The sequence below is a fragment of the Myripristis murdjan genome, chromosome 13, assembly GCF_902150065.1.
Source record: "Myripristis murdjan chromosome 13, fMyrMur1.1, whole genome shotgun sequence".
NCBI classification, from domain to species: domain Eukaryota; kingdom Metazoa; phylum Chordata; class Actinopteri; order Holocentriformes; family Holocentridae; genus Myripristis; species Myripristis murdjan.
This window is the reverse complement of record NC_043992.1, coordinates 4,529,860-4,552,892: the sequence shown is the minus strand read 5'-3', so window position 1 is coordinate 4,552,892 and position 23,033 is coordinate 4,529,860. Positions and strand designations below refer to the sequence as shown.

The window sequence follows — 23,033 nt, the reverse complement described above, 5'->3', positions numbered from 1 at the left end:
CTAATGGTACCAGCGTTCATTCTCAATTAAACCCCAGTGAGCCAAAAACGTCATCTAACTCAACGTTGAGAGGTGTGTGAACATATTTGTGTGTGTTTGGGAGGTGTGTGTGTGGGGGGTCACTTCCTGGATTGGCCAAGGTGAGAGGCAATTGAACCCAGGTTGCCATGGAGACCAGGGCGTGGCTGAGGGAATGTTTTATGGGCTCTCGTGGAGCTTCAGGCCACCCAGTTGTCACTTTGACACCCAGAGAGAGAGAGAGAGAGAGAGAGAGAGAGAGAGAGAGAGAGAGAGAGAGAGAGGAGAGAGAGAGAGAGAGAGAGAGAGAGAGAGAGAGAGAGAGAGAGAGAGAGAGAGAGAGAGAGAGAGAGAGAGAGAGAGAGAGAGAGAGAGAGAGAGAGAGAGAGAGAGAGAGAGAGAGAGAGAGAGAGAGAGAGAGAGAGAGAGAGAGAGAGAGAGAGAGAGAGAGAACGACAGAGAGGCTGCAAGGACTTAATGGCCAGTTTGGCTCGTGTGGCTTTGGGCTCGGCTAGTTGAGAATAAAGAGGACTGTGTGTGTGTGTGTGTGTGTGTGTGTGTGTGTGTGTGTGTGTATGTTCATCCTGGCCAGTTTGTTTCACCTGCCGTCCCAAGTTATTTTTAACCTGCAGACAGACAGTTTGTTTGGGCTTGGAGTAAATTAGACCACTTGACCTACAGTGCTAACTACCTGTTGTGATACACACACACACACACACACACACACACACACACACACACACAGATAAATCTCAAAATTCCACCATAACAAACCATTTATTTTCACTTCAGTCTTACAGTTAAACCTCTGCACATAAGGGCTGCTTCACTTCCAGTGCAGTTTCATTAGTTTCAAGTGTTGCAATTGTGATACAGAGTTTTGGTAGAAATGAAGTAGAATTTTTTGCATCATCAAAACGATTGAATTGATGATAGTATTTTTGATGTTTGCTGGGTTTTGTTCCAAGCTGCGTGTTTCTTGTGTCTTGAGAATATGATTTGTACACCAGGGCATCTCTGTAACTCCACCACACTTTATTTATAAGAATGATTTTTTCACATATTTGACCTTTCTATCAAGAACTTGGAGCTCTTGTGATTCGGATAGTTCACTTGGCCGTATTGTAATTTCAGTAATATTTCAATTATTTGCTCAGCCCTAGTTTCTCTAAAAACAAGTGTCTGTGAAATCGTAACAGGTCAGTTTAGTCTGGAGATAAACAGAGCCTGGTTGAGGAATAGAGGCTCAAACTGAGGAATATTTGCAGAATCACATTTAATATCACCCTGCCGTTCAACGTAAAACTGCCATTCAACATAATCATCAAACTGAAACAATTCATTGTCATTAAGCTGGAAGACACGGCTGTTCCTCTTTGACCCTGAACACCTGACAGTGTGGAGACCAGTGTCCACCTGACAGCAACGACACGCTCATGTCATGTCAAACATATATAGATCAAACTAGTGTAATGATGATTGCATCCACTCCATAAACATTTTTTTTTCTGAACACAAGAGCAGTTAGATTTCTACCTCGAGTACAAGACTAAATGACTTGTTAAGCTGGATGTTTCTTGTATTATAGTCACACACACACACACACACACACACACACACACACACACAGGGCGAGCTCCATAGACTGTAACAGTGGTTGTAGACGAGCCAGTGGCCTGCCAGCAGCTGAATAATAGATTCCCTGTCTGCCTGTGAGGCTGGTTGGCTTGTTGAGCGCTCTGTCTAGACGACCACCGAGAGCACAGAAAGCACAACTACTTCCAGACCGGCCGGCTGAACCCAGATGAAAGCCATGATCCTTTTATTGATTTTTTTTTTTTTTTTTTTTTCCATATGATTGAAGTGGATCTTATCTGTTAAATCCACTTCGGGCAGATGAAAAGGAGGAGGCAGGTAAAGGAGATGGATTTTTGAGACGTGAGAGGTTCAGTTCAATGCCATGAAGGAGGTGCAAGTGCTGCCGGTGTAATTAAGATCAGAGCTGGACGGAGCAGTGAGATGTGCCACTCGGGTTTAATTTGATTGATGGAGGAGACAGAGAAAGACTTGAGTAAGGAGTTCACCAAACGAAAAGAAAGAGAAAGGGAGGCTTTTACAGTGCCTTGGACTAGCCTTATACAGGGTTTATGTCATTAATGAGGTCATAAACACCTTATAAATCATTAATAAACAATTGTAAATAAGTCATTACACAGTTTTCATACACCAATGCAGGCTCACTATTTGGCAAGATCAGGTTCCTGCTGCACTGCATCTATTCTGTTAAAGCCCAGATCCTGCTAGCTGCTTAGCCTACTGCACTTGACCTTGCCAAATAGTGAGCCTGCATCGATGTATGAAAATTATAACTTCTTTATATTTGCTTATGAATGATTTATAGTGTTTACAACAAGGTTAGAACAAGTAATAACCAAATTTACACCGTTCATAAAGCCTTTATAAGGATAGTGTGATTATAAAGAGGTGGTGTTTTTACAGATGCAGACGTTGTTACAGGATGTTACCGGAGTGTAAACTCAGTTTGCTCCGGGCTGCCGTCGCTGCTGTCTCTTCTGCTTTAGGTTGGTTTGACCTCTGACAGCAGCAGGCTCACGTTGGTTTCACAGTTCTCTCGGCTGCTTCATATTTCCTCATGTGTCTGGTTTATCTCACAGCGAAGACAACGTAGTGCCCATCAAAGACAGACGAGCTCAGGGTTTTATAAATATGTTAATTTTTCACAACACCTTTCCCCCAAATAACACAGATTGACAGATGTCACTAAATTCATGGTGATAAATATTTTTTAAAAAAACAAGCATTGGTTTGTGACTGTAGACTCTTGTAGGGTTGCGCCCAACTCGAGTCGACTCGAACTCGGCCTCAGTACTGCAGATCAACTCTTGTGTCGTGTTTTCATGTTTATTAAGGGCACAGTGGCCTCAGCACTGCCCTCCGCAATTGTCCAGTTGATTAATCCAATTAATTGCGCATTTGCCAGTTCTAAAATGATATAAAAACATCATATTTTTCAATTCCCCATTTAGTCCAGTAATTTTTGGCCAAAATTGGGGTCAACCTAGGACAAATTGCAAGAGAAGCAAACTCAACTGATTTTGTATCCTCATTATGTCCTGAGTGAGAGGAAAAAAGTCCCAAGAAATCCCATTGGTGGAAAGTTTTGAAAATCACCTTTTTATGACCACATATTACCAAAAAACACTGTTTTTAAAGAGACACTGCAGTTTAAAGAGACATTTAAACAGTGAATTAAAAGGTTACTATATATATAGTAACCTTTTAATTCACTGTTTAAATATCTGTTCTGGCATTTATTCCTTATATTCCTTATTAGCGCATATCAAATCAGATAATGTGTGATATGCATATGTAAACAGAATAATTCAGAGAACTTGTAATTGACTTTTTTTCTTGTCTTTGTGTGTGTAATCATCTTGTGAATTTTTATAGTGATATCTGAAAGTAAAATTTTGAACCCCTTTCCCCTGTGTGTTAAAAACAGTGTTTTTTGGTATTATATGGTCATAAATAGGTGATTTTTAAAACTTTCCACCAATGGGATTCCTTGGGACTTTTTTCCCCCTCACTCAGGACAAACTGAGGATACAAAATCAGTTGAGTTTTTCTCTCTTGCAATTTGTCCTAGGTTTTTTCATAAAATGACTGAACTAATTGCAGTGTATTCCCAGTGCAGAATGTGTTAGAGAATGTGTTGGTTGTTGTTGTATTGCAGTGCTCACTAACCATCTAAACAACAACAACAACAAAAGAAGCTCTCTTTCCTGACTCTGCTGTACCTCTAAAATAAAAAAAGCAGAAATGCCCAAAACTTTGGTCTATACACAAACGACAGCGTCACGCACAAAGCCTGAAGTTCAGCTCATTACCATAGAGAACTGGGGCTGGGCAAAATATTCGTATTTTATTAATACTGTGATATGAGACTAGATATTGTCTGGGATTTCAGATATGGTAATAGAGTGATATGGTTAGGGTGTTATTTTTCCCTGATGGCAAACGCTGGCTGGCTGCATCACAGGAAAAAGCATGCCATTTTCTGAACATATTCCCCTGCTCTAGTCTCTACCAAGTGGTTGTTTATCAGTCATTGTTTATTCCAGTATTTGGTCATAAAGATATTGTGGTTTTGTCCGTACTGCCCAGCCCTACGGAGACACGTTCAGGTGCATTTCAGTGCCCGACTGAAGAGATGATCAAGCAGTCAGCTACTTCTTGCTGGGAAAATCTGATGTCCTGATAATCCCGACAGCGCACGAGGCACCTGAACGTCACATGAACACTTGAGGAGCAGAGCGATGCCTGGCAGTGTGTCGGAGCTGCAGAGAGAAACCAGCTCCCTGCTGCTCAGACTGAAGCCCAACACAACACCGATAACTCAGCTTCTTAAGAGCTGACATCATCACTGTGTGTGTGTGTGTGTGTGTGTGTGTGTGTGTGGAGCCCAGAGACCATATGGTGGAGGAACCACCCACTCGTTGGGATCAACCACACCTGCCAGGAACACACACACACACACACACAAACACACAAGCAAGAAAACACACTTCCCCCTCTTGGAGGACTCACACAAACCACACCATTGTGTAGCAAACACACACACACACACACACACACACACAGCAGAGAGAAGTGAGAGTTCTGTAAGTGTGGTAACAGGGTGGTGAGACACTTGGAGAGAGGGAGAGACATAAATGAATAATCACTAAAGGATAAAAGAGGAAAATGGAAAGTAGGAGGCAGTGTGTCACAGTCTGTGATTTATTAGATTAGTGTGTGTGTGTGTGTGCGCGTGTGTGTTTGTGTGTGTGTGCAGCAGGCTGAATGTTTTAGGGCTGAAGTATTGCATTCACACCCTGCAGCCTTGGATCCATAGAGAGATGCGTGACTTGGATACTCTGTGTGTGTGTGTGTGTGTGTGTGTGTGTGTGTTACCACCACATGGCTAAGCTGACCTGTGTCTCGGCTGACGGTGTTACTTCGATAAACATAAACACTCCGACACATGGAAAAGGTGACTGAGTTCATGTGTGTGTGTGTGTGTGTGTGTGTGTGTGTGTTTAAAGAGATGGAAGGCTGTACGTTATGCAACCTACTGTATGTCGCCTTGCATTAGTGTCTTTTGTGTGTGTGTGTGTGTGTGTGTGTGTCTCAGCATGCAGCACTTGTATGTCATTTTTGTCCTCATTATTTCCTCTGGATCTTCTCTCTGGCCTCTTGCTCTCTCTCTCGTGTGTGTGTGCGTGCGTGTGTGTGTGTGTGTGTGTTAGACACAGATGAGGGAGACAGGACGGAGAGAGAAGCAGGGAGGCAGAGCGACTGAGCGGGCGAGAGACACTGACAGACAGAGAGAGAGAGAGAGGCTTTAAGGCCTGTTTAGACGATTAAAGTGTCTTTCTTATGTAGATCAATACTAACAAAACACAACACACAATGCTGCAGAAATATATAATACACACCTTGTGCTCTAATAATAACTCACATTCAGATGGCATCCAGAAGATCAATGAGCTGGATCGAGAACCTGAACTAGACAACAATACATAATCATTAATGTCTGTGTTTATCTAACAGAAGATTCAGGAGCCAGTCGGGCCTCCTCTGTTCTCTCTCTCTCTCTCTCTCCTCCTCCTCTTCATCACTCCCTCCTCTTCATCAGTCTTTCATCATGACTAACCTGACCACTGAAGCAACTATAACTCTGTTAGCTATAAATATCCCCTCCGCTCTCGCTCTCTGCGTGTCTCTGTGCCTCGCTCACCCGCCGCCTCTCATTGTCGTTTGTTTGGTTTTTTTCTGTCTCTCAGTTTCGGTTTTTACTTTCAAGCCATATTGCCATGGCAACAAAGTGTGTGAAACAGTCACTGCCAATTAACATTCATGCCTAAATAGATCCTAAATCCTTGTATCTGCGTGTGTGTGTGTGTGTGTGTGTGTGTGTGTGTCAGACCCAGAACCTCCACATTCGAGCTTCTTTTCCATCAAACATTCAAATTAATTACAAGTGAGTAAATGTTGCAAAAGGGAAATCAAGTGAAGTAAGGTGTGAGAGAATAAAACTGCTGCATCATCATCATATCAGCGTTGCCACGGGCAACCAGGTTTCCAGAGGTGGACACTCTATCAGCAGACTGGTAGTTGTAGTTTTACTGTGCTGCCGCTGAGTTCCTCTTCTTCTGTCCACGTGGAGCTGTTGGCATCGCCGCCGCCGGCCGCCATGACTGCCAGCTCTGTCTGAGGTCAAAGGTCAAAGAGCAGCGGGTCAAGTGATTAAATCCTACGAGCATGTCCTGCTTTCTTTCTAGCAAATAAAAGCTTGATCCACCTCGAGCGAGCATGTAATCTCTGAGTGGACTGGGGATTTTATTTGACATTTGCCGTTTCCATCACTCATCTGTTTTCTTTGATGTGGCAAAATGTGCATAAAAACGCTTTAATGGAAACGTGACTCCTGAGGTATTGTTGAGTGTTTTTTTTTTTTTTTTTTTTTTTTTTTTTGTGCGTGCAAACTTGTATTCAGAAACATTTTTAATGGCTTCATGTGTTATGCTCTCACCTGTGAGGTTTACATTTGACTTTATTCACCCAAATATTGATCAGGTCCAGTTTTTAAATCCTGTTTCTCTCGGTGAGGAAATTATTTCTCGGTGGTCTGTGTTGTCTTTCAGAGGGGGATTTCTCTCTCACACACACAGCAAATATTCCTCGCCCGCTCTCGTTCACTCCTTTCAAATACATAACAAATGAAATTACTGATGTATGATTGGTTTGATGATTGTTAAAATGTCCTGTAAGGCAAACATCTGTAAAACACTGAAATGTCCCTGTTTTCAACATTCACCACCAACTTGTCCACATGCCCGCAGTTTAAACCAAACATTCACATCTCTCTACTTTTGGTGCTACGACCCCGGGAGGCCGGCACCTTCATGGTCAACACAGATTTTGCTCGCAGATCCCCACAGAAACGCACTTTATGTGTGTCTTAATTCCTACATTTATCAAACAAACATAGACATAGCATACATAAAAAATGTTCAATGTAAATATGTTACATGGCTCCAATGCAGTCCTTGTGTTTTGTGTTTCTAGCGTTATTAGACAGTTTTAAAATAAACTGGCTTTTGGTGGATTTTGGGAGACAAACCAGTTTTTTGCCTGCCGAGGCGCCGGCCATGCTGTTGAAAGGTGCGCTTGGCGGGTGTGTTCAGTGCTGATGAAAACACCTCGAGGTGTGTGTAACATATACGTAGCTTACATGTGCTGTGCATGAACGTGTGGTCCACTTCAGGGTCCCAGTCTGAACATTTGAAAATATCACAGACTATATGTTTGCTGTGTCAGCCATGTCACGGTGAAAATCTCTTGCAGAAAACAGAGTGCATCAGTCAGTCGGAGAGCTTTATGTGTGTCTCTGAAAGTGGTGGCGGTCGCCTGATTTGCTCAGAGTGCTGGATCTGAGCCTGGCAAAGGAGTCTGTATCTACTGCTGAATGTCTTGTCATGGAGCTGCAGCAACGCTTCAGTCTGTCATGAGCCTCTCAGAGGAAAACTCAGGCCTGCTGACATTTTGTGTGAAAGCAGTAAAAGAGCAGTGGACCTCTGACAGCTGATCCTCAAGTTAGGACAGGAACATTTTGGGAAGTTAGGGCACTTTTCCTTTCTTAACTTAGGATAGTAACATTCACTTGGGAAGCGTTTATCTGTAATGAATATTACACTAAATCAGGTCCTGACCTTAATTACCATGGTTACCAGGCAGTTAAGACATGATGTGCACTGCAAAAACTCCAAATCTTACCAAGATTATGTCTTATTTCAAGTCAAAATGTCTTATTAGTAGTCATAATATCTCATTACACTTAAAATAAGACATGATCACCTCAGAAGTAACTTGTTTTTAGACAATTGTCTCTTGTTTCAAGTGAAAATTTGCTTGAAACAAGTGAAAATTTGCTTGTTTCATTGGCAACATTTGTTTCTTGTTTCTAGCTAATTTTCACTTATTTCAAGTGAATTTTCACTTTTTCCACGGGCAAATTTTGCCAATGAAACAAGTAAATTTTCACTTGTTTCAAGTGAATTTTCACTTGAAACAAGTGAAAATTGTCTAAAAACAATTTACTTCTGAGGTGATCATGTCTTATTTTAAGTGTAATGAGATATTTTGACTGGAAATAAGACATTTTTGACTTGAAATAAGACAAATAATCTTGGTAAGATTTTGCGTTTTTGCAGTAAGTGAAGGTGTTTCTGTAATGTGGCTCCTGAACTAAACTAATGATCAAAACAAGTCTTAATGCTGATTTGATTACTGTAACTACATGCACTAATAATAACTAATAAAATAAGACCTAGTGGTAGTGATGAATGGTAACGATTTAGTTTGCTTGTAAAGCGACCAGCTGACGGTGCCCCGTGAGGCTCAGCAGTCATGGTCTCTGTTTAGTGGATGCTGCCACCCACCACAGGAGGAAAAGGTGAATTTGGTCGTCTCTTTATGTTGAGGAGAGGCTGTTTTATGGGAAATATAGTTTGGTAACTGCACTGCAAGTACATATATAAGGTTGTGTGAAAGCCTTTTCCCTCCGAAATGACACAAATGGCTTGCGTGAGATAATTTTCACCAGTTTGTTGCCGTGTTAGTGTCAGACCCGTCTGTGGAAAACCATCCTGTAACCCAGAGGACACGCTTCATCTCTGCCTCTCCCCTGTCTTCATCTCCCTCCTTCATCTGTCAGACAGAGGGATTTAATTCTCTCTCTCTCTCTTTTTCCTGAGTTTTGCTCTCTCACTTGGTACCGGCAACTTCTCTGTGTATCTGACAGATCTCATCAAATTTGAAGACACTGAATATCAGTTATCAGCTGCCGACAAGACGTTTCTGCGTATTACCTCCTCAGAATAAATCCACATCAGCCTGCTGCAGTATTACCTGTGTGTGTGTGTGTGTGCACGTGTGTGTGTGTGTGTGCGCACGTGTGTGTGCACGTGTGTGAAAGAGGGATATGAGACTGATCAAATCAAATTCAAATCAAATGTATTTACAGAGCACTTTTCATGCAGTGATGCAGCCCGAAGTGTTTTACCACCACATTTAAAGAGCAAAAAAAAAAAAAAAAAACACCTGGGACATAAAAACCAGTTGGAAAGTATGAAACGTAAAATTATAATCCAGAGTTTTTATAAAGTAGAAAGTAAATTGTAGTTAAAATACTTAAACGGTGAAGGCTTCTATCCCTGTCAGCCCCCACTGCACGTTTTTTATTTATGTTGCTGTAGTTTTTCCTTCATACCTTCTCTCTCTCTCTCTCTCTCTTCCTCTCCCTTTCTCTCGCTCTCTCTCTCTCCCTCCCTCTTGCTCTCTCTCTCTTCCTCTCCCTCTCTCTCTCCCTCTCTCCCTCTCTCTCTATGTCGCTTTCTCTTTCTCTCTCTCTCCCTATCTTCTTCCCTTAGAGGATGTTTCATGCTGTGTTCGCACCTCAGTATTAACAGAATGACAGGACACACACACACACACACACACACACACATATATATGCCCTCCAAATTTTAAATATGGCCAGTCAAGCGCATCAACCTGCCCTCTGTATGCACTTCCCTCTCTCTCGTTCTCTCCCTCTCCCTCTTTCTCTCTCTGTTTGCCAGCAGTACACATTATTAGGCCTGTGTCAACTGCTCATATAACAAATATTAGTGAATGTAAAATCTTGTTACAATAAAACAGCCCACTAATACAAGTCAAACATCATAAAAGCGGCTAATGTAACAATGGCATCGTCAAACTGATGTAATAATGTTAAAGAAAAATAGCTCCACCATTTATAATGTACTTAGTGATTGCTTGTTAGTGCAATTATTGTTTTACAGGTGTTACAGTTTCAGAAAATCAGCTTTTAGTACATTTCTTGGTCATTTCAATGGATTCTTATCACAGTTTGGCAAGTTATTATAATATCTGGTAGCTATTACGTTACTGTTTGCTATCAAGGCAAATTAGAGGAACAGAAAACAGATATAGAGAACCATTAAATTAGTGGAAGAGGTTGTCATTTCAAACTGGAGACCTTCTGATCTCACACCTGAGTGATTCTATGATTAGGGGTACATTTCGCATCAACCAAAAAGTGAGAAAATCAGTTTTTTTTTTTTTTTGATAAACAATCATGTTTTTTCCATAGTGTACCCCTTAAATGTGCTAAATTCATCAACTGCCAAGCTTAAGTTTTAATGACTTTTTAAATATTTTAATGAAAAGAAACATTTGAGTCATTCTTTTGTCAACCGTGTTACGGACAAATGTTGTGTCATACAAAACATGAATGATGTCCTACATATTTAATGTTAACATATTTGTTTGAAAGTTTTGGAGTCTATTCACCAGGGATTTTATAGTTGCTTCTCTAAGGCTTACGACGCACTCACATTAGGCCCAGTTGCTCTGTATCGTTCTGAGGCACGAATCTCGCTCTCTGGTTCTACAAAGAACCATCACCAGCTGAAGAACCTCTTTTTCATTAGGGGCTGGTTCTTCTCACACTCTGTGGTTCTTCTTTTGGAGTTATTTGGTGGTGGCAGCATGAAATTAGGACTGCATCTGACAATTATTTTCATGCTGGATTAATCTTTTCTGCAATTTATTTTTTTTTTTGCAGCGGTCAGGGGGGACTTTGCTGAAAGAAAATGTTTCATGGGGCTAAACATCATTGAAAAAAGTTTGAGAACCACGGCTCTAAGCGACCTCCGGCTGCCTGAATCCGCCCGCGAAATGTATAGAAAACTTGGGATTTCACTGTAAGAATCGGTCTGCTTCCATTCTGCCGGGCCAGCTGCTTGTCAGTGTTCGTCAGAGAGCGGCGTGCTCGCTGGGAAATAATTAGGCCTGCAGCCATGAGACACAATCATGCTCACATTTGTTTGCCAAGTACATTACACGCACAAGGAGACTGACTTATTGTATGTGTGTGTTTCACATCAGCAATAAGACAGGCAGCCGGCGGGAAGCAAAGCCGCTTCAGAGAACAACACGTTGGCTTGTCAAGCTGATCTTCATGCTGCTTTACATACAGTTGATGCCAGAGCTGTAATCTGAACAGACAAAGCTAATTTGAACCAAAACTGCCCAGTTAGCCTCCATAACAATACTGCAAGGCCGCTAATAAAAACGACAATAATGAAGCTTGATGTGTAGCGCTTGTTGAAAGCAGGAGACTCAGAGTCTAGAAGGTGAAAATGTGAAGGCTCTGCTGTGCACCTCCGGCACCTCTAAGCATTATCACTTTGTTTACATGAACCTTCATGATAACAATATGAATCATTTGCCCTTGTGCCGCAGTTATCTGATTCCACCATTGATTTCTCCATGTAAACAAAAAAGCCGATTTCCCATATTCAGGGTAAGGAATTAAGAGAAATCGGCCGTAAGCAGCCACCTTTCTCCTGGAGAAACCTGATTACTGAGGCATGTAAAGCCCTCACACCGACTTCGAAATGTTGTTTTAGGTGTGTGATAAAGAAACTGCCACGATAAACTCAATACATACACATTGTACACTGTCCAGGGGGGTGAAAACCCACCGCTCAACATTCACTGAAGAATGGTTCATAATTTAATATGAATCTGAAGGCAGACTTGTGACTTGTGACCCACTAGCAGTGTGTGTGTGTGTGTGTCTGCAGAGATGCTGCCCTCTGCCTGGGTTTTCTTGTTTTGCCGAGCTCGGGACTCTTCTGGGCGTCATCCTCTGGGTAGCGGGTGCATACCTCCCAGCCAATCACAGCACACAGTGCCAAGTCCATAACACGACATCAACCGGAAGCTACGAAAATCACAGACGTAGAAAAAAAAGGAAATCCAGTGAGGAGAAATGACGAGCGGACAAAGCTCGTTCCTCAGCGAGAGTGAGTCTGGGGATGAGCTCTCAGCCGCTGGTGAGCGCTGAGGCAGAGGAGGAGGAGGAAGAGCGACGTGCTGCTGGTGTGTTTTCTGATGGACAGGTAGATGCCGGCGGGGTGGGACGTTTGTCACGGCCGACGAATCCTCCTCACTCTGCCTTTGAGTCTGATGAAAATAGAAAGTAATGAAAAGCACATTTGTAGAGTAACACGTCAGTGCCGTATTACAGTTACTGACAATAATCTGACAGTGTCTTTGTTGAATTCATTCATTTTCGTTCAACTTTCACGCCGTCTGTTTCCAGCTCTGACTGCTCAAGCTGCAGCAGCTCTGACCTGGACCGATGCATGCTAACCTAGATGTGTCCGTCACATGCTCTTTGTGAGTGTGTGTGTGTGTGTGTGTGAGTGAGAGAGAGACAGAGGTTGTACCTGTAGCTCAGTAAATCTATGATTAACAAACAGGCTAACACACTGCCAACTGTCACTCTGTGTTTGTGCGTGTGTGTGTGTGTGTGTGTGTGTGTGTGTGTGTGTACGCGACCGATGCTTGTTCACTTATGTTGCTTATAGTCTGACACTTGGAAGGATGTTTGTTGTACACACTTACCACACACACACACGCGCACACACATACAGCCACACTTAAAGCCACACATATATACACAGATGGTGATATGTAGCATTAGTCCACAGTAATCAGAGTTTAGCAACACCTAACTAAGCTGTAATCTGTAGTTACATCTGCGTATCTTATGGCTCTTGGTGGTGTGTGTGTGTGTGTGTGTGTGTGTGTGTGTGCACGCACGTGAGGTCCTGTCATCTCTCACAGTAAGGTGTGAATGTGTGGACAGCTGGAGGCTCCAGACTCTCACCTCCCCATTTACTCCTCCCTGTTTCTTTTAACCTTCATCTGTTCAGCTTTGTCTCTGCTGCCAATGACCCCCACACACTCTGCACACACACACACACACACAGACTGCTAGCTTGTCACTTGTAAGACGGAAGATTGTTTTGTTTGTGTGATGGCATGTGCTCTCCATCTGTCGAGACAGAGATGCAGAGCGAGAGCAAAAGGCGGCCGATGTTAAAGGTGAGAAAGTGATGACGGTAGTAAAAGAATCACATTAGTTGTGACAATATACAGCCAGATGGTAGTCGGATGCTGAATCCTCATTTTTCACTAACAATAATAATAATGATAACATAATAATTTTACGTACATTCAAGGTTAAAGGATTGACAGAATAAAAACAAAGAATCAGAAATCCATGTATGCCCCCCTGTAAGACATACATATACACTGTATGGACAAAAGTCCTGGTCCACCTGCAGCAGCTTCTCTGAGCTCCCATTCTAAAACCAATATGGAGTTGATCCCTCTTTGCAGCAGAACAGCTTCCACTCTTCTGGGAGGCTTTCTACCAGATGTTGGAGTGTCTGTGGGAGTTTCTGCCCGTTCATCCAGAAGAGCATTTGTGAGGTCAGACTCTGATGTCGGACCAGAGGGCCCGGCTCACAGTCTCCGTTCTAGTTGACCCCAAAGGTGTTGGATGGGGTTGAGGTCGGGGCTCTCTGCAGGCCGCTCAAGTTCTTCCACACCAAACTCAGCCAGCCACGCCTTTATGGAGCTGCTTTGTGCACTGGGGCTCAGTCATGCTGGGACAGAAAAGGGCCTTCCCCAAACTGGTCCCACAAAGCTGGAAGCCCCCCGCCCCCAATGGTTGCAGGTGGAAGACACCATTTAATGTGGACAGAGGGCCAAGTTTGAGGGGGAAAAAGTGTTTTCAAATTTGCATGGATTAGTGTGGACATGAGCCTTATTTTCACACTGCATATATTCTCAGATTTTTCAGGTGTCTAAGCCTGCCAACCAGCATGAAGGAGGTTATGTTTTCATGCCGTCTGTCTGTCTGACCGTGTAACTGGGCAAGAAAAAAGTGTGATTTGCTTCTAAAATGAGTTTAGACTGGAGCTGTCTTTCTTTTCGGTCCCTTGGTTTCCAAAATGTGGAATTATTTTCTGATGTGAAATAGTTCTGACATTTCGGCGGCTGAAGCTGCTGAAAATAGTTCTGAAAGTGAAACCTAAACAAATGTTTTATTTTATAGCTTTGTGCCACTGCTCAAAATTGTGTTGTTTTCCAGCCTGTATCTGTTTTCGTTTTGGAGCAGTACAGTCTCAGCAAGGCAACAATTCCTTGAGGACTGGGTTGGGAATCACTGTGATTTATTACTCCATTACATGGCTGAGTAATACAGTACCATGAAATTCACAGTCCTGTATTCGTTTCCTCCACACCAGCCTGCTTGGTTAGACTTGGGCCTGGTTGGAAATCTGGTGGTAAGGTCCGATTAGACCCGTGCTGTGTGGGACGTCCCGGCGGCTCACCTGGTGTGTACCTTTTTCTCAAGTCCTCACCACAGCAGCCCCGGTTCTCTCTCTCTTTGGTCACTCCCAAATAAAGCAAAATGCTGCTGCCTTTATGTGCTGATAGGGAAAGTCAGACATCAGGGCATCATACTGGGAATCATACTGCAGCTAAATTGGCAATCGCCGATGGATTCCATCCATCGGTGATTGCTGATTCAATCGACAGTCGGCCCAAGCCTAATCTCTGGTTGTGGCTCTAACACGGCGGTCCTGTGTCGCTTCGTGAGAGAGGTTCAAAGATGGTTGTCATGCTCTTGCAACTAAAGATGGTCTGGGACAAAAGTCTGACAGTGTCAGAAATTTAGGATAACCGTCTCACAACGTGACTGGCCTCCGTCTACTAACCAACCAATAGGAACGCTGCAACTAGGGATTGTACGATACGATTTTTTCCTTGCTGATCCTATTCCGATACTAAATTCTGCCTAAAAGCCGATACCGATCCGATACCAGCGTGCTTCTGCTGTACACCACCAACCTTACATGATATGATTGTTGTCATCAGGTTAAACCCTTTGTAAAACATGAAAGAACATACAGAGAATGAATGCCACAGAACTGTTCTTTTATTTTCCAACTTAGTTTGACAGTCTAGACACTCTTAAACCGTTTTGCCAAATGGCTGACATTTTGCAACTTACCGTACTGACCCGCATAAAAGACGACCCTGATTTTAAGACGACCCCTCTTTTTCAAGACACTTTATTTGGAAATTTTATATGGACAAAAGCTTGTTTGAATAAAAAAGCCACTGGCTGGCATCAGGCGGGCCGGCTGCGGCACCGGTCGGCGTCAGGCGGGACGCTCGGCCTGGCGACTCGCTCGCTTTAGCTCGCTTGGCGGGGCCTCGCGTGGCCCAAGGTCGCTTGAGATGGCGAGCCTCCGTCATGGTTTTGTCAATAACTATACTTTGCACCGAAAACAAGTGCTCCCTTACAAGGGATCTTGCCGATTCCAATATTACCAAATAAGGCTATATCGGCCCGATACCGACACCATTATTGGTATAGGTACCACCCCTAGCCGCAGAAATAACACACTGATCAACATGACACTGGCACTAAAGGCAGTGACCCAATGATGGAGGTAAAGTGAGCAAAACAAAATGTCCGGGATTCTAACAAAGAAGAAAAATACCAAATCCATATTACTCTCCTCTTCTTTGGATTCATGTCCAAACATATTAATATCACTTAATATTAATAATTAATATTAATACATGAATACCGCTGCTGCATGGCTCCATTCGTTTTTTTAACCTCATTGTTTATCACCACTGCAGTGCAGATGGATGACGTACGCCGATGATGTTGTCTTGTATATTGACTCGTCTCGTAGCCCATAAGAGTCATCTTACAGTCTCCATACAACAAACTGGATGTCTTACCCATGTTTATTAGATCCATGTCGCACAGTGTGGCTTGCAATAAACTTAGAAGAGAGGGAGATCCAGCAAATGTCCAACAGCACCATGACCACATGTACACAGTTTCATCAGGGACTGGACCTCCAACCTCTGGCAGTGTTAGAGCCTCGCCCCACTTACAGAGCTGCAGTGACAACATCTAGAGATAATCAAGAGAGTTTGGTCATTTCTCTGTGGAAATGACGGAATATCACGGAATTTTACAAATGGACTACAGGAACCCAGCAGGATGGGTTTCACATTACAGTTTGTGTCCCACATTTGCACATTAGATGGTTTTCAGCACAAATGCAGAGGAAGCCAGACTGAAAAGCAGCGTTGACAATCCAGGAAGTAAGAACATTCTTTTTCTTTTCGGGTCGAGGAATGATTAACTCATCACCTTTTTTTTACAGCGCCGTGTTTTTATCAGCACATTGGGTGAATGAGCTTGTATGAACTGCTGCTGAGCTGATAAGCTGGAACTCAGTTGTGTTTGACGGAGTGACAAATTGATGGAAAGAGTGTAACAAATCTCTCTCTCTCGCTCTCTCTCTCTCTCTCTCTCTCTCTCTCTCTCTCTCTCTCTGCAGGCTGACAGGTGACTCTTTGCCTTTCTGTGAGACGAGCGACTCAGACACGACATAGACAGGTAAGCTTGGCTGGCGTAAGAGGTCAGCTGTAGTCCACACTCTGTGTTGTGGGTTTGGTGCCTTGCTCAGAGGCACCATGGCAGTTCAACCAGTGCAGCTGTGATATGATCTGTGAGCATTGTTGGCATGGTGTTTTGTGAAAGTACCGTACGGGGAAGCGAAGCGAGATGCTAATTCTGTTGGATTTAATCACTTTGGAAAGGAGAAATCTTTCCAGGACGCCTTTTGGTTTGTTGAGCGTTGTTGCTTTTTTTTCCTCAGCTCTGTTTTGCTCTTGCACAGTTAACACAGCAAACTTAAGTGTTTCCTGCGGGCTCTTTTGTCAAACATAACCATGCCATTGTCAGAATTTGTCTGTACCTTGATATAATTGGCATAAACAAAAGAGACCGTGGCAAAGATGAGCAGCAGCCTCTGTTTTATACCTGTGGTGCTCATATTCCTCCGCACTAAATCTACCCATCATCCTTTGTGTTGTACTTTGCCTCCCTGAGGACAACAAACATGTTGGAAGTGATTTTTTTTTTTTTTTTTTTTTTTTTTTTTTTTTTGGCCTTTCGCTCCTTCCACCATCTGCCAGAAGCTGCGAGGAGCCCAGATTCATAATAAAATAAAATTCAAACTAAAATTCCCTGTGACATAATCAATAGTGGGAAACCGGCAGAGGCACCGAGGGAGAGCACAGACACACTCATATCCATGTGATGTTTTATCCATCACACATGAGAGTTTCCTCTGCGGCTCTGTGCGGCAGCGATGCGCGGCGGGGGTCTGAGCTCCGGCTCGGCTGCAACTTTCATCAGAGAATTGATTCCAAAAAAAAAAAAAAAAAAACACACTGAAGTGTTAGAGGAAACGCTCACACACCAGCACACAGAGCGAGGAAACTCTTCTGCTTCAGCTTATGTAAGTTTTGCTGTAATGGGATTCGGCTCCCAGCATGCACTGCAGACTGCATTATTTATGCCGTTGCCATAGCGATGGGGCTGGGGAGGGGCGGAGTCTGACAGCTGGTGGACAGACTCTTCCCCCTTGCACACCTGTGTGTGTGTGTGTGTGTGTGTCTCGAGAGAATATCTAGACAAAGGCTGTTCTATTTCAATTTTTGTTAGCAACATGAGTGTGTGTGTGTGTGTGTGTGTGTATTCTTGGGAATAGTCTCACCTGCTATTACTCAGAGTATTTGTTCAAGTGTAAATATACAGTGTTAGCATTCATTTCTGTTCATACACAGTGTTGGCATTCAGTTGAGAGAAGCGTGTGTGTGTGTGTGTGTGTGTGTGTGTGTGTGTTTAATAGATATCATATGAGGAGAGAGTAGTTGAGCGGTGAAATCACTGACCTCGCCCTCCGCAGTTTACTTTGGACTTGTGAACCTGCGTGTGTGTCTGTGTGTGTGTGTGTGTGTGTGTGTGTGTGTGTGTGTGTATGTGTACTGAAAGCTTTTTGTTGTTAAATTTATTAGAGGTCTATATTTATAGGAGTTGCTGAATGTGTGTGTTTGTGTGCTGTAAAATTGATAAGGAGGTTATATTTGTTTTTTATGGGTGTGTATGTGTGTGTGTGTGTGTGTGTGTGTGTACGTGCGCATGCACGTGCACATGCATTTATTTCATTACATGTGAGGTTGTGTATCTGTAATGTGTATCAGAAGTGCATGTGTAAATGTCTATGTGTGTGTGTTGTAATAGTATGTGTCTTCATTTGTGTGTATGATAAGGTGTGTGTGTGTGTGTGTGTGTGAGTGAGTAATACCTTGGGGACAGGTGTTGCGCTGGTTTCAGGTGTGTGTAATGTGAGACTGACTCTGTGTGTGTGTTGCAGTCTGTCTCAGGAGTTGGGGTGCGCCAAGATCCACCTAGCCTACAGAGAATCACATTACACACACACACACACAGACACACACACACACACACGCAAACATACAGACAAAGAGACCATGCTGCACACACACTTTTTAACACTCACAGATAACACAGATATTATGTTACACAACCACATAACTCACATAACCCACACATACACGGTCAGTCTCAGTTCTTACATGCACACACACACACACACACACACACATACACACACACTGCCTCATCAGTATGATGAGGGTTTCAGTTTCATTGTATTTTGTCATTTTCTTCTGAGTCGTGAGTAGAGCTTCGTTTAGTTAAGTAACCAACAGAGGTGCACAGCAACAATGTCTGAAAAGATCTCTCACACACACACACACACACACACACACACACACGGTATTTACACAAAATATATGGAAGCAGAGAACACTGTCATGAATTATGAGGCGGTACTTCTCCCCGTTTACACAGGAAGTGAAGGTGCTCGGCGAGGTCACCAGATGACATCACACACTAATTTGCATATCAGCGTGTTTGCTTGAGCCGGTGCTCTCAGCAGAGGGAGGGCTGGCGCTGTGGGTAATCACTGATTTCTCTCCAGCAGACGAGTTAAATGCATTTCATACTTCCCATGAAAATAGCATCTCTGCCCGGAAACCAGCAGCGTTTGACCGCAAAACTCCACGTAGGCGTCACACGGAGAACCTCGTCTGATCACAGGCCGATATTTATTTATGTAATGGCCAGGCTTTGCCATTTTGTGTGGGTTACATGGAACTGAAAATGAAATGTGTTTTGTCTTATTTTATCCTTTTACATAACGATTGGAGGAAGTGTTTGTTGCATAAGATTAACAGGGAAGACCTTCATTATTTCATTTCCTTCAGTGGAAGATTTTGAAATAATTGAAAAATTATTTGAGAAGGAAAGGTTTGCCTTTGCAGAATATTTGGTTAAAGCATGGCCAGTAAGAAAATATTTAATGTTTAAATATTTATAATAAGGGGTGTTAAACTAAACTGTAAAGCAGTGAACTGTTCAATACACAATATGATAATGAATATACTGAAACTGATGGTTTGACTGGTGGTTTTAAATAGTCAAAGTAGACTTTTTCCTTAAGAGAGATGTTATCCCAATTCTCTGAATGAAAAGAAATGTTAGTTTTTCAGATTAAAAAAAAAATACAGAGAACATTAGAAGTGGAAGTGTTTTCTTTCTCCCTAATATACAAAAAGACACAGATCCAAAACCAAAACTGTGACCCAAAAACTGCAGGAGAAACCGAACCGTGGGTTTATCGAACCGCTCCACTTGTAGTTAAAATGTCTGGCAGTATTTCAGGTTTTGGAAGTGTGTGTCGAGTGTAGCTGTGAGTCATGTGGACGGCATGACACAAAAATAAAATTTAAAAAAAAAAAAATTCTTTCCTTCATGCGTATTGGAATTCAGCGACAGGGCGCGTCAGTGCAGAAGTATGAAAGCTTCAAATTGAGCGCTGTCACGTCCTGCGTTCACATTTCATTAACATTTATGTTATGGTCAGCTATAAAATGTGCATAAGTTGTGCCAATCGGTATCAGTCGTGTCGGGGCGTGTTGCAGGTTTCCTTTGGTGCGGTTGTTTCATTTCATTTTTATTTACTTCAAACTCATGTTTAGGAGCTGAGGTGCTCACAGTAAAGCAGATCCAACCAGAAACCAATAGCAATAAAGGAAGAGTTCATGGCTACATCAAGGTTAAGTTAACAACTAACCCTAAAAAGAACAAGTGTAGAAATTAACGAGTCAAATCAGCCAATAAATAAAACAATAAGAACGAAAACAAAAAATGAAAAGCAATGACAGTTACATTCAGTAAGATTGAATAATATGAGTGAATGATATGAGTTAGACAAGAAGGCTCGTCAGATTTGTTGTTGTTGTTGTTGTTGTTGTTTACCACCAGCCCTGCACAGTCGGCGTTGAGTGAGGTAGCGATAAGTGTTTGTTGCACAGAGAGAAGAAGTTGAAACAACTCCGAATAAAGGATAGAGATGAATGGAGAGGGAGGGAGAGAGATGGAGGGATTGAAATGAAGGGAGGGAGAGGACTGAGAGATGGGTGAGAGAGGCTAAGTTAGACTACAAAGAGAGAGAGAGAGGTGTTTTTTTTTTTTAAATGAAAAATGGTTTTGCTTTAGTTCCGCTACTGGTATTGTTCCTCGTCTTTTCTTTCTTTCTGTACTTTGATCCCTCGCTCTACTCTTGCCATCAGCTGCTCTCTCTCTCTCTCTCTGTCTCTCTCTCTCACCCTGTTGGAATCCCAAACACAGGAGGGGTTTCGTCTTCCCCTCTGCTTTTATTCCTCTTTTTGTTCAGTTTCTGCCTCTCTCTTTCTCTCTCCCCCCTTTATACACAGACACACACACACACAGACACACACACACACACACACACACACACACACACACACACACAATAAATGGCTGCAAGTGGAAAACTTTCCAGGCAGATTAAACAGAGTGAGGGCTGATGAGAAGAGAGAGAGACTTTCATAGAAAATGTGTTGCTGATAGTGAGAAACAGAAGCAGAAAAACAGAACACAGACAAAGTGTTGGACTGAGAAACGAGTGAGGACTGGACAGGACGCAGATTTCAACTTCAAACAATAATTTAAAAAATGACAGTCGTGATAAAGAATGACTTTTGGTTTGAGGATGAGTCGGGTGAACATGCCTTCGTCACCTGTGTCATGTGACTTGTCCTGCTTTAGTCCCACCACAGAATAAACAAAGAGATGATGAGTGTGATGAGGAAATATTGTGTCTCCTGACGATGCCAACGCAAGAAATTATGTTGTTGCATTCTAGTATTGACAGAAACATAAAGCAGGCTTTTTTCCATGCCTTTTGTTCTGCATGCAGACTGCCAGACGTTAGCCCGTTGCCATTTGAATCCCAGCCTTCCCATTGGCTGGTGAGAATGCTGTGTCAGGTCTGTGCTCAAACGCCTTCAAAGCGGTCACAGTGTTGCATGTCAATCTGATTTGTGCTTGGAGTAATTTCAGTTTTGCATATTTATTGTGCAACTACAAACTCTGAATTCCCGTGACAGTTCCCTTTAATTTCTTTCATAGTTTTTTTTTTTTTTTCCCATATCGGATGACAGTGTCACGTATTCTGTGTCTGCTGGCAGCAAACCCTGGGATCTCCACTAGATGTTAGAATAAAGTCCTGAACAAGCCCAAAACAGCAGTGCAACTTATAGTCCAGTAATTTTAGGATAAAATTGGGGTCAACCTAGGACAAATTGCAAGAGAAGCAAACTCAACTGATTTTGTATCCTCAGTTTGTCCTGAGTGAGGGAAAAAAAGTCCCAAGAAATCCCATTGGTGGAAAGTTTGGAAAATCACCTATTTATGACCATATAATACCAAAAAACACCCTTTTTTTAACGCACAGGGTAAAGGGGTTTGAAATGTTACTTTCAGATATCACTATAAAAATTCACAAGTTGATTACACACACAAAGACAAGAAAAAAAGTCAATTACAAGTTCTTTGAATTATTCTGTTTACACATGCATATCACACATTATCTGATTTGATATGTGCTAATAAGGAATATAAGGGATAAATGCCAGAAGAGACATTTAAACAGTGAATTAAAAGGTTACTATATATACAATAACCTTGAATTAAAAGGTTACTATATAACAATGAATTAAAAGGTTACTGTATATATAGTAACCTTTTAATTCACTGTTTAAATATCTGTTCTGGCATTAATTCCTTATATTCCTTATTAGCACATATCAAATCAGATAATGTGTGATATGCATGTGTAAACAGAATAATTCAAAGAACTTGTAATTGACTTTTTTTCTTGTCTTTGTGTGTGTAATCATCTTGTGAATTTTTATAGTGATATCTGAAAGTAAAATTTTGAACCCCTTTCCCCTGTGTGTTAAAAACAGTGTTTTTTGGTAATATGTGGTCATAAATAGGTGATTTTGAAACTTTCCACCAATGGGATTTCTTGGGACTTTTTTTCCCCTCACTCAGGACAAACTGAGGATACAAAATCAGTTGAGTTTGCTTCTCTTGCAATTTGTCCTAGGTTTTTTCATAAAATGACTGGACTATTAGTTTCTGGATTTGATCAAAGCGGTTGTGTCACCTTGGGACATTTGTGAACAGTGGGTGTGTGCAGCAGCTCCTTTCCTCTCCACGTGAGGGGCGCTCAGGTGGTGATTTATTGATGCTCATGAAGCAGAAACCCAGGAAGACGGCAGGTGAAGGACTTCAAGTGCATTCCTGTGAGTCTGAGAGAGAATAAAAGGAAGAGGTGGACAAAGACGCTGTCGAGTACGGGAGCCTGCGCTGGACAAAAGAGATAGACAGAGAGAGAGCTGGACGAGAGGCTGCATTTCATTTGGGAAAGAATGGGGAAAAAAAGAAGGGTGGACTCTGAAACCAGGGGAAAAAAGACTTGGACATTGTGTGATTACAGGAGACACACACACACACACACACACACACACACACACACAACTGTACTGGATGTAGATTTAGGTGAATTCCTGTGATGTCACCTCCCAGCACCCAGGAGACAGACAGACAGACACACACACACACACACACACACACACACACACACACACACACACACACACACAGAGTATTGTAAAGACAGCATAAGAGCGTTCTTCTTCAGGGCTGCATCAACTGAACAACACTACTGATTTATCTCCTCTGCAGT

At 42.5% G+C, this 23,033-nt stretch overlaps 1 protein-coding gene across 1 annotated transcript in view; it reads left to right on the top strand.

Moving 5' to 3' along the window:
- pak1 (p21 protein (Cdc42/Rac)-activated kinase 1) overlaps nucleotides 1-23,033 on the top strand; it is an 83,943-nt gene that overhangs the window by 2,095 nt on the left and 58,815 nt on the right. The window contains exon 2 of the mRNA XM_030066816.1: nucleotides 16,383-16,441. The gene's annotated coding sequence lies outside the window, so the exon portion shown is untranslated. The remainder of the gene's footprint in view (nucleotides 1-16,382; nucleotides 16,442-23,033) is intronic.